This window comes from Thalassophryne amazonica, chromosome 3 (assembly GCF_902500255.1).
Source record: "Thalassophryne amazonica chromosome 3, fThaAma1.1, whole genome shotgun sequence".
Lineage (NCBI taxonomy): Eukaryota > Metazoa > Chordata > Actinopteri > Batrachoidiformes > Batrachoididae > Thalassophryne > Thalassophryne amazonica.
The window spans coordinates 62288284-62301626 of record NC_047105.1 but is presented as its reverse complement, the minus strand read 5'-3'; the positions used below and the strand labels follow the sequence as shown (position 1 = coordinate 62301626).

Here is a 13343-nt window from a genome sequence, read left to right as displayed (position 1 = left end):
TGATGCCGGTATTTGGTTAGACTCTTTCTCTCCGATTGTTCTGTCTGAGTTATTTTCATTAGTTTCATTAGTGAAGAGTTTCAGTCAGGTTTTAGAATTCATCATAGTACAGAAACAGCATTAGTGAAGGTTACAAATGATCTTCTTATGGCCTCAGACAGTGGACTCATCTCTGTGCTTGTTCTATTAGACCTCAGTGCTGCTTTTGATACTGTTGACCATAAAATTTTATTACAGAGATTAGAGCATGCCATAGGTATTAAAGGCACTGCGCTGCGGTGGTTTGAATCATATTTATCTAATAGATTACAATTTGTTCATGTAAATGGGGAATCTTCTTCACAGACTAAGGTTAATTATGGAGTTCCACAAGGTTCTGTGCTAGGACCAATTTTATTCACTTTATACATGTTTCCCTTAGGCAGTATTATTAGACAGCATTGCTTAAATTTTCATTGTTACGCAGATGATACTCAGCTTTATCTATCCATGAAGCCAGAGGACACACACCAATTAGCTAAACTGCAGGATTGTCTTACAGACATAAAGACATGGATGACCTCTAATTTCCTGCTTTTAAACTCAGATAAAACTGAAGTTATTGTACTTGGCCCCACAAATCTTAGAAATATGGTGTCTAACCAGATCCGTACTCTGGATGGCATTACCCTGACCTCTAGTAATACTGTGAGAAATCTTGGAGTCATTTTTGATCAGGATATGTCATTCAATGCGCATATTAAACAAATATGTAGGACTGCTTTTTTGCATTTGCGCAATATCTCTAAAATGAGAAAGGTCTTGTCTCAGAGTGATACTGAAAAACTAATTCATGCATTTATTTCCTCTAGGCTGGACTATTGTAATTCATTATTATCAGGTTGTCCTAAAAGTTCCCTGAAAAGCCTTTAATTAATTCAAAATGCTGCAGCTAGAGTACTGACGAGGACTAGAAGGAGAGAGCATATTTCACCCATATTGGCCTCTCTTCATTGGCTTCTTGTTAATTCTAGAATAGAATTTAAAATTCTTCTTCTTACTTATAAGGTTTTGAATAATCAGGTCCCATCTTATCTTAGGGACCTCATAGTACCATATCACCCCAATAGAGCTCTTCGCTCTCAGACTGCAAGCTTACTTGTAGTTCCTAGGGTTTGTAAGAGTAGAATGGGAGGCAGAGCCTTCAGCTTTCAGGCTCCTCTCCTGTGGAACCAGCTCCCAATTCAGATCAGGGAGAAAGACACCCACTCACACCACTCTGCATTTAATCATTAGTGATTGATCTCTGCTCCCCTCCACAGCATGTCTTTTTCCTGGTTCTCTCCCTCAGCCCCAACCAGTCCCAGCAGAAGACTGCCCCTCCCTGTGCCTGGTTCTGCTGGAGGTTTCTTCCTGTTAAAAGGGAGTTTTTCCTTCCCACTGTTGCCAAGTGCTTGCTCACAGGGGGTCGTTTTGACCGTTTGGGGTTTTTCCGTAATTATTGTATGGCCTTGCCTTACAATATAAAGCGCCTTGGGGCAACTGTTTGTTGTGATTTGGCGCTATATAAATAAAATTGATTTGATTTTATGTCGGCGTCAATTAATTGTCTCTTGTCCCTTCCCCTCCTGGGGTAATGATGAGGTGTTTAGCAGGCTGGCATTGTTAACTCATTGAGTGCCAGCCATTTTCAAAGTTCAGAACATCCCAGTGCCAGGCTTTCTTCAGCATTTGAGTGTTTTTTCAAGACCCATAGAAAATTGAGTTCTATGTCCATGTCAACAACAAACATACCACAAGAAAAGAAAAGAGAAGAAAAGAAATTGGCTCGATGACACATCTTTGGCGCGGGGCGTTACTATTGGAAAAGACGCGTTTTAGAGTCAATGGCATCGAGTGAGTTAAATAGGTGACCTGCACAATTTTGTAGACAGCAAGGCTTGAGTTTTATTGATAACTGGCCTTTGTTCTGTGGCTGCTGTGGCTTGCTGATGCTGGACGGCCTTCACCCTACTGGGGAAGGCACCGCCATCTTGTCTGCGAACATAGATAGAGCTCAACAGGGACGGTAACATTAGGACTTTACAGCAGGCCACGGAGCAGGTGATTAGAGACCCTGCAAGGCTTATGACAAATGTGGGCATGGAATCCATTAACTGAGCGGGGAAATTAGAGCAGAAAATCCACTATGGTGATAGTGCAGTTTATGTGGCAGGGAGGGAAATTTGTCAAGTTGAGACCGTGGCCTGTTTCCACAGATGTGTCCATAAAAATCACAGAGGGATATGTTTTGCAAACTAATACCCATTACTACACTGGATGATATTGAAATTGAGGATGGCCCACTGGCTATTCCAGCAATATCAAATATTTGGTGTCTGCTAACTACAACCGGCGTGGAATATCTCAAACCTAAACCAACTTCCAGGCATCTTATATATGCTACTCTGGAACCACCCCTAAACCCAAACAGTCCAACTGTTAACCCAACTGAGGTCCTTAGCCTGGGCCTCATTAACATAAGATCACTGTCCTCAAAATCACTGCTGATTAGTAATCTAATTATGAATCATCACTTAGATATGATTGGTTATGTGAAACATGCCATATATCTACAGCTGTCCTCCCCTTAAATGAGGCCTGCCTACCGACGTACACATTTAGTCACGTCCCTCATAATGCAAAGCAAGGCGGGGGTGTTGCTCTTATTTATAAATCTAGGTTTAGTTTATTAGCTGTTGGGGTCACCAATATAACTCATTTGAGGATCTGATTCTCCGCTCTGCCAAAGATGCTACGTATTACGGTCAGAAGAATAAAAATCAGCTGTATTAATTTGTTACTGTACATAGGCCCCCTGTCCCATATTCTGAAATCTTAGATGAATTTTGGTGCATTCATCTCTAACTTGTTGACTAGTGCAGTTAACATTCTGATTATTGGTGACTTCAGCATTCATATAAATAAGCCTTCTGATCCCCTCTGCAAATCATTTATGGAAATTGTGGATGCATTAGGATTCCTGCAATGCATTCAGAATTTGACGCACATTAGTGCCTTCTCGCATGTGGTATTGCTGTCACAAGTATTGACATCATGTCTCTTGCATCAGTGGTATCTGATCACTCACTTATTAGGTTTACAGTTTCGCTGCCATGTTTAGTGAAACAAATCCTTATTTATCACTGTGGTGACGTATCAACTCCTCAACTACGACTGCTGGAAATGATTAATCTCTCATTAATTTCTGGATCTATCCCTAAATGTTTCAAATCTGCAGCGATTAAACCATTACTTAAGAAATCTGATCTTGACCCTAGTGTATTGAAAAACTGTAGGCCGATATCAAATCTATCATTTTGCTCTAAAATTCTTGAAAAGGTGGTGTCACAGCAGCTTGTGGGCCACCTTAGTGAGAATAATCTTTCTGAGCCACTGCAGTCTGCTTTTAGAAAATATCATTCCACAGAGACAGCTCTCACTAAAGTAGCGAATGATCCTCTGCTTGCAGTGGATTCGGACATTGCTAGGGTTCTGGTGTTGTTAGATTTTAGTGCTGCGTTTAATACCATGGATCACCATATTCTACTCGATAAGCTGGAGAATCATTTTAGGATTACTGGGCGTGCCCTTGCATGGTTGACATCACACCTGACCAGTCGTTCTCACTGTGTTTTGTACAGTAACACTACCTCTAACCTTAGTGATATGAAATTTGGGGTTCCACAGGGGTCTGTCTTAGGCCCCCTGCTTTTCTCCATATATATAGCACCCCTTGGGCACATATTGCAGCATTTTGGGATTACCTTTCATTGCTATACTGATGACATGCCGATAACTGCTGGTAATCTCATCCACATAAAATCCTTAGAAGATTGCCATGCATCAGTGAAAAGCTGGATGTCTTGCAATTTTCTACTTTGAGTCTCTGATAAGACTGAAGTGATGGTTCTTGCCATCAATTTGACCAGCTAACGCTTAGCCTAGGCTCGTGTGTCATACATCACACTGACAAAGTGAGGAACCTTGGGGTAATTTTTGATCCTGCGCTGTCCTTTGACCTCCACATTAGAGATATTACGAGGACTGGTTTCTTCTGCCTGTGAAATATCGTGGTGATTCTTCCCATCCTGTCTCTGGCTGATGTTGAGACCCTGATTCATGCGATTGTCTCTTCTCGATTGGACTAATGCAATGTTCTATTTTCTGGTTTACTGAAGTCCAGCATTAGGGGTCTCCACTTGGTTCAAAATGCTGCTGCCAGACTTTTGACAGGGAACAGAAAGTTTGACCATATTTGTTACGGCTCGGCTCAGAAGCCGCAACAGAAAACTGAGGCACACACGAGAGCACAAGTTCTTTAAAAAACAATAACTAATATTTATTATTAAAATAAGAAAAAGGAAAAGGAAAAAGGCGCAGCAATATGAAAAAGCTCAGCCATGACCAGGAACACGCGCGGCCACTCTCCCAGTCATGGTCCGGAGGAGGAAGGAGGAGAAGCAGGAGGAGCCGCCACCAAAGGAGGCAGAAACCCCTCCTTTTATACTCCCAGGCAGGGGACCACACCAGCGCCTCCCGGTGGCCAGGACCTCACAACACACAGACAGAAACTATCACAATTACAAACACAGTAGGATGGCTGCAGGGAGCCGTCACAACATTACAACCATTTTGGTATCTCTTCACTGGCTTCCAGTCCCTGTGAGATCAGACTTAAAGGTTCTGGTACTAACCTATAAAATTTTTCACGGACTGGCACCTCCCTACTTAGCTGACCTAATTAAACCCTACATACTGGCCTGGGCTCTGCTTTCCCAGGGTGCAGGACTACTTCGTGTCCCTGGGGTGAATAAAAAGTCTGCAGGTTACAGAGCTTTCTCTTATAGTGCACCTGTTCTGTGGAATGATCTCCCTGCATTAAAAAAACAGTCAGATTCTGTAGAGACAGAGGTGGGCACAGTTCCGATAATTATCGAAGATAAAGTTTTCATTATCGGATTATGTTTTCAGATAACTTTGAAAACCATTATCGGAGTAATTATCTTCCGATAAATTTTTGGTCCGATAATTTTTAGACCATTGAACAGATGTGCACTGAACTGGAGACACACACACACACACACACACACCCCTTCTTTTAACCCCATACTGATACACGGCCAGTATCACCCAAGTCATCCAGAGGCATACATTTTTAACTTATGGTTCAAATGTTAAGCAAGTAGCAACACAGATTTTCTGGAATTTTGCGTTGGCAAGTTTACTGGCCATCTACTGGCCAGTAGTGTCCATGGCAGTATTCAAACTGAAGCTGGGCGGACACTGTACCAGAGAACCGCACGGTGTAAAAGTTCAGAGCGCACGATTTATGTTCTCACACACATTGTATGTTCAAAAACCACACGTCGGACTCGTATTTCCAGAAGCAAAACGTAAACAGAAGCTTTTTTTTTCAAACTTAATTTCCAAAAACTCTCTATGGGACACAAAGTAAAAAAAAAAAAATCCGAAACAAAAGAAAAAACAAAAACATTACAAGACAGGTCTGCGGTGTTTGCACAGGCACAGTGTGAGAGGTGGTCATGAGATGTTAAACGCAGCTCATTATTTCATGTATACTAAACGATGCAGGACGCGCGATTAACCTGAAACTCAGTGCGATCCAAAAAATTCTCGCACCAATGAAAAATCAACTGAAAAAGGGCCAAAACTCGCACTGGCACCAGTAGATCATTGCAGTGTTCTATTTATTTTGACACCGTTATATCAGACAGTTATCTAATTACAACTTGGCTTTTTTTTTTTTTTGGAAAATGCCTTTTTTTTAACAAATAAAAAATGGCATATTTTACAAAAGCACATTTATCTGTAAACACCAACACACGACACACTTCACATTAACGTGTCGGTTTACATAGAATGAATCAACCAATCAGTTGATTAACTTTGCACAAATGACAGAATTGACATTAATGGAGTTATTCTATCAGTATTCATTTTATTTATCGTCGGATGTCGTCACAATCCATTCTGTGTGCTAGCTAGCACTATTGTGGAAGGTTGTTGTGACCACCATCGGAAAGTCATTGAAATGACCGAAGCAAGTCTGGCGGTTAAAATGTTAATTGGAACATTGTTGTCGAGGTCCAGTCGCTTGTTGTGTGGTTGTTAAAATCTGCGGCTGTAGTGTGGCTGGTGTACTGCGGTCGTTGCTTGATTGGGGCGCTGCTACTAGCAATGATGCTGTTAGCAAGCGTCAAACATCTCAGGAGCTGTTGGATCCGTCGTTTTGCTGTCGCTGGATATCATCGTTGGCATTTATCAGCTGCCATCAGATCCAGGGGGCCGCTGTTGCTTTGGCCGGGAGATTTGCAGTGGTCATTTGCTGTTGGTCTGCTTCAAGGAGGTGTTCATATCGTGTAGGCCGGGTTTAGCGGCCTACCAAATCCTCGATTGCGGCTTGTTGATTTTCTTGCTGTCGGTGTTGGAGGTTCATCTTCAGGATCATCAGCTATGGCTCCAAAAAAAGGTACTTTGTTCTTGGAAGAAGAGCTTGAGGACATTAGGAAAATGTTAAATGAAATGTCAGCGCAAATGAAGCCCATTAAAGAAGTAACTGACCAATTAAAGATTATTTCGCAACAACAGAAGATTTTGGAATTAACCAAACAAGTGGTGGAATTACAAAGGGCTAATGAGGAGAAGGATAGAGTATTGAAATCTATGGAAAATCGAATTGCTGATCTAGAACAGCAGTCTAGGTCAAATGACCTTCTTATCACAGGATTGGATATTAAGCCTCGAAGTTATGCAAGAGCGGTGGCTCCAGGAGAGGAGCCCTCTGAAATGGACAACCTATCTGTAGAGGAACAGGTGATCTCTTTTTTGAAGGACAAAGGTATTGTAATAAATTCTGATGATATTGACAGTAGTTACCTTTTCCCGAGGAGAGGTCAAAATCGACCTAAAGTTACACTATTGAGGCTTAAAAACAGGAAACAGAAGATTGAAATCTTAAAACAAGCTAAGAACTTAAAAGGAACGAATGTATATATAAATGAATATTTGACCAAGAGAAATTCTGTCATAGCAAGAAAGGCACGATTGTTAAGAAAACAAAATAAGATACAGGCTACATGGACACTTAATTGTAAAGTTTATATTAAATTAAATGGAACTCCTGAACAAGCTAAAATCTTGTGGATTAAAGATGAGAATGATCTTGATGTGTTTAATTGATGTAAGTGTGATGAAATGCTTAATAATGATATGTATTGGTTGATTGTGATGACGAAATAATCTTAATATAATTTAATGATCACGGTTAATAATCAGGTTACCTCTGTAAAGGAGCTTTGTTTGGAAACATTTGATCATAGTCATTTTGCCTCTCGCCATTGTGAATTTGAATCAGATCCAGATTTTTTCTTTAATGATAATATTGATCGACAATGTAATTATTATATTATTATTATATTATTGTATTTATTATTATATTATTATTATTTATTATTATAAAATTGATGGAGATTTTTCAATAATACATTTTAATAGTAGAAGTCTTTCTCGGAATTTTTCAAGAATAAATGATTGTTTAGACACAATTAGCAAAAGTTTTTCAGTAATCGCTATATCTGAAACCTGGTTAACTAAGGATAATTATGTTTTTGTGCAGTTGAATGGCTATCAATTGTTTTCTGTAAATCGATCGAAGAGAAGAGGCGGTGGTGTGGCATTATATGTTAGGTCTGATTATGACTGTGAATTGGTTTATAATATGTCATTTACAATTGATAATATCATGGAATGTGTTACAGTTAAGATCACATCTATAAATTCAAATAATAGGATTGTTAGTTGTATATACAGAGCTCCTGGAGCAAATATTGATAATTTTGAAGAAGTAATTATGAATATGTATAATAAAATAAATAAGAATTCTCATTTATTTATCTGCGGTGACTTTAATATTGATTTTTTTAAATCCTCATAATCATTCACAAACTATTTCATTTATTAATTCGTTATATTGCATGGGATTATTTCCGACCATCATTCATCCAAGTAAAATAACTTCGAATACTGCAACCCTTATTGATAATATTTTAACTAATGTTATAACTTGTAATCTTAATGCGGGAATATTGTTAAATGATATTAGTGATCATCTGCCTGTATTTACTGTCCTTGCATCTCAAGATCGAGTGCTCCAAAAGGATTGCAATAGAAGGAGTAGGAATGTAACACCAAGGACTGTTGATAATTTTAGGGAGGATTTATTATGTCAGAATTGGAATAATGTTTATGTTGAGGATGTTGATGAATCTTATGATGGGTTTATTTCTATTATTTATAAGTTATATGATAAACATTGTCCTCTTGTAAATAAGTTAGATAATAATAGATTTAGTAATAAACCATGGATGTCTAAGGGTCTTCAGAGGGCATGTAAAAAGAAGAATCGATTGTATAAGAAATTCATTAAATTGAGAACAAATGAAGCTGAAAGTAAATATAAAATGTATAAGAACAAATTAATTCATATTATGAGATCTAGTAAGAAAGAATATTACGGTGAGTTACTTGTTAAAAGCAAGAATAATATAAAAAATACATGGAATATATTAAATGATATAATTAAAAAGAATAAAAAGGTAGAGATTATCCTTCTTATTTTCTTTTTAATAATACTGTGATAGATGATAATGTGATGATTGCTGATCATTTTAGTGAATATTTTGTTAATGTAGGTAGAAATCTTGATACTAAGATTGATCCAATGAGTGATAAATTCATTGCAAATAAGATAATATTTAATAAAAATGTGTCAATGTTTGTTGGTGCAACGAATGAAAAAGAAATTATTGATTTGGTGCAGAACTCAAAAAGTAAGAAATCTACGGATTTTAATAATTTGGATATGGCTCTTTTGAAAAAAATTGTTGATTGTATTGTAAAACCTTTTACTTACATTTGTAATAAATCTTTAAGTTTAGGTAAATTCCCTTCACGAATGAAAATAGCCAAAGTAATTCCTTTATTTAAGTCTGGTGACAAACATATTTTTTCTAATTATAGACCTATTTCACTTTTACCTCAATTTTCAAAAATATTGGAGAAAATTTTTGTTAAAAGGTTAAATAATTATTTACTTAAGTATGAGATATTGTGTGAAGAGCAATATGGGTTTAGAAAATCTAGGACTACTTCACATGCACTGATGGATTTTGTGGAAAATATTGCGACTGCAGTTGATAATAAGCAATATACTGTAGGTGTTTTTTTTGATTTGCAGAAAGCGTTTGATACTGTTAATTATGAAATTCTGAAAAATAAATTGGTGAAATATGGAATCAGAGGTTTAGCATATGATTGGATTGATAGTTATTTACATGGTCGGTATCAGTATGTTCAATATAATAGCATTGATTCTGAATTCAGGGAAATCACGTGTGGGGTGCCTCAAGGTTCGGTGTTAGGTCCTTTGTTATTTATTTTATATATAAATGATATTTGTTTGGTTTCACGGGTATTGAGGTGCATTCTTTTTGCTGATGATACGACTGTGTTTTGTAGCGGGGATAATCTTGAACAGCTTTTGGACATTATGGAAGATGAACTGGGGAAATTTATGGCTTGGTTTAATGCTAATAAATTGTCACTTCATCTTGGAAAAACTAAATGCATGATTTTTTGAAATAAATTTATGTCCAAATGTAAAAATGTTACTATCAATAATATCGAAATACAGACAGTATCTGAGTATAAATTCTTAGGTGTTATAATTGATAATAGACTTTGTTGGAAACCCCATATAAATTATGTAAAGTTAAAAATGTCCAAATCTATTGCTATTATGTATAGGGTTCGGGACATATTGTCCCAGGTTGGGTTACTTACATTATATCATGCTTTAATTGTACCATATATGATATATTGTATTGAACTTTGGGGTAATACCTATAAATCTAACACTAATCCTGTATTTCTTCTACAAAAACGTGCCATCAGAATTATTGGTAATATACATCATTTTGAGTCAACACATTCCATGTTTAGGAATTTAAATTGATTGAAATTTAGGGATTTAGTGGATTATATTCTGATACAAACTTTGTACAAAGCTAATAACCAGGCTTTGCCCTTTTATGTCCAGAACTTGTTTAAGAGTAGGGAATTGGGATATAGATTACGTGGTTGTATGGTATTTAAGAAGCCTCCTGTACGTACTAATGTTAAGGGGTTTTGTGCTTCAGTTAGAGGGGTGAAGATTTGGAATGAATGTCCTGTGGAAATTAAATTATGTGGTTCATTGGCCTGTTTTAAGAAGTGTTATAAAAAATTAATAATTTCTGGTTATAATAATGGTGAATAATATATTTGTTTCTTTTTTGCCTTTGTATTTTGGTTTGTTAATAGTGCTACATTTGTATTGTGTGTGATTGTGTTTGCATTTAAATATTGTATGATGTACGGGGTGGGCGTTTATAAGCTTCTGCCCACACCCTTTCAGTTGCATTGTTGGGTTATTTGTTTATTTGTTTGAGTTTGTTTTATATGTTTAAATTTTTTGTGTTTTTTGATGTCTTATAAATTACAGACTCTGTTGCTGTTGTAGTTGCTGCAGTTGCTGCTGATGCTGCTGCTGCTGCTGCTGCTGCTGCTATTTCTGTCGCTGAATAAAAATAAATAAATTCAAATTCAAAATTCATTTATACACCAAATCATAACTCAGCATTTCTTTATTTTCCAAGACCTTGGCAGCACTGTGATTGGATAGAGAGTTGAGCTTCATAGCTCCTCTCAGCTTGTGTCTGTGCTGGAAGACATGTAGTAAACTGAAGCTTTCAGCAGGGGGCAGGGTGCTCAAAGACAGAAGTGCTGACTCATTGTTTGGGTCTGTTGTTACTTTTGATGCTTCCAAAAGCGATCGTGGTGTTGAAACTCAAAATCAGCTTGTTAGCAGTTGCAAGTGTACCGGAGACAATACTGGAATTTATCGGTTATCTGTAACTTCCGATACATTTTTGGGTGGTTTATTGTTTTAGCTTTATCGAAAATAACTTTTCAGTTATCTGATTATCTGTTATCGAAGTTCATTTTTTGGTTATCTGTGCCCACCACTGTGTAGAGACTTTCAAGTCCAGACTTAAGATGCACTTATTTTCCCTTTCGTATGGCTAACATACTGGCAAAGTATGTTACTATGCTTTTTACCCTTTAAATTAATTTTATTAGTAAACAGAGCGGGCTGCAGCCTCAACTTTATCTAAATTCTGAGTCTTTTAGTGAAACTTAGGGCTAGTGGCCGGCGATCATCTTAGTATTTCTTCTATTTTTCTTGTTGCTTAATGCTGACAATTTATATTGTATTTGTTGTCTTTCTGATGCCTGATTCTGTTTTTTTTCTCTGTTTGATGTGCGGCTCCATCCAGAGATGGGAGTGGTGTCTTCTTCTGCTACCCCCCTGCCCTGTGCATCGGCAAAATTTCCTGCATATTTGTTTTGTAAATCAGAGGATCACGCCTTTGAGTCTGGTCTGCTTGAGGTTTCTTCCTCAAATCATCAGGAGTTTTTCTTACCACTGTCGCCTGTGTTGCTCTGGGGGTTGGTAAGGTTAGAACTTACTTGTGTGAAGCGCCTTGAGGCAACTTTATTGTCATTTGGCACTATATAAATGAAAATAAATTGAAATTAAATTAAATTGAAATAGAAACAGACATAAAATTGGAACCTCCACCCAATTTTGGTTGTGTACATAAATCCATAAAAGTCCAGGAGCCAATCATCAATTCTGACCTGATGGGTACCACTGAAGGTGACCAAACGACACTTAGAATCCAGCCTACACATTGTGCAAATTATTAGTTAAAATGAAAGGATTAATAAATGGAATAGTTTTGACTGTGTTGAATGTTTGGTTTTACAAAGTAAAGGTCAAACAAGTTTGACGTCCACTGAATTCAATGATAGGTGGTATATGTTACCCTGTAACGTGACAACTAAGCATGACAGATGGTGCAAACTATTCCTTTTTAGAGCCCTATCAACCCAAACAATCATTTGCATAATTTCTTACTTAAATTGGAGCAAGTTTAACTTTTGACCCCTGTGCAAACTGAAATTGACCTTTGTCACCATTTTTGCTGTTTTAACCCCATAACTCCAGAACATTCCATCATAGATGGTCCAAGCTATACCTTTTGGAATTATTATGATCAGACAAATAATGTGATATAGTTTTCAACATGATTGGAGCATTTTTAGATTTTAACTTCTGTGTAATTCTTCATTGACCCCTACCTGGCTACAGCTCCCACCCTGGGATGGTTATCATACATTTTTGTGTAGGCCATGGTACACTGAGGCTGGATTCTAAATGTTGTTTGGCCACCTTCAGTGATACTAAAAACCTGCTTGCCCCATGGACTATAACCAAAAAAATGAGTGATTGAGCCAATTTTGATTGAGATAGAATGCAAAATATACACCAAATGGGCAGTTCAATATTAAATTCAAATGTCTACAAAATCCACAATACGGATCAGATCTGGATCAGACTTTGTTAGGCGATAGTGAGTGCCAGTCTGCATCTCACTTTCAAATATCAGACCACGTCTGATTAAGATATAATGTAAAAATACATTTTTCAGTGTTAAATTTAAATGGCCACAAAATCTGTCAGTCGATAAAAGACACCATCCGACACACTGCTCTCAAATATGAAAGAAATTAAATCTTTTTTGACAGAGTTATGAGTTTTTGAAAATTTATTCTATGTTAAAGGACAGGGATTTTTTTCCAGTTTTCCAGTTTTTCCTGACTTTGACCTTTAAAATTGAATCAGTTCTTGTGTATCAGGATGTGAATCTTCTGTAAAAAAAAGAAAAAAAAAGAAAAAAAATCATAACGATATATTTAAAAATTGTTTGTTACAGGTTCACAAACAGACCAAACAAACACGCAAAAAACAGTGGTGAAAACACAGCCTCTGCCCAACTTTGTTGGCAGAGGTAAAAATGAAAAAAAAATTTTTTTCATGTTGTCATTATTGTCATTATTGAAAAAATGAATTTACTCAATTTTGTGATAAGGCTGTAACATAAAGTGTGGAAAAAGTGAAGCGCTGTGAAAACTTTCTGGATGCACTGTAGACAGGCAAACACATTCACACTCTCACTCACAAGAACACTCAGTTTAACGTTTCCAGTTTACCTACTCCTCATGCCTTTGGAAGTGTGTTGAAGTGGAGCACCCGGAAAAAATCCATGCAAACATGAGGAGAACATGCAAACTCCAATTTGATTAACATGTTTGTGGTAAAGTTTCAAATTACAAGTGATTGTCACATAAATAGAACA

General features: G+C 37.1%; 1 protein-coding gene and 1 long non-coding RNA gene across 2 annotated transcripts in view; both read left to right on the top strand.

The window, feature by feature from the left end:
- Positions 1-13343, top strand: part of itih3b (inter-alpha-trypsin inhibitor heavy chain 3b) — a 290232-nt gene that overhangs the window by 32949 nt on the left and 243940 nt on the right. The gene's annotated exons all lie outside the window — the stretch shown is intronic.
- On the top strand, positions 1559-12106 carry LOC117506849. Its single transcript, XR_004559563.1, has 3 exons — positions 1559-1570; positions 6386-6390; positions 11956-12106. It is a non-coding gene; the product is annotated as an uncharacterized LOC117506849 (long non-coding RNA).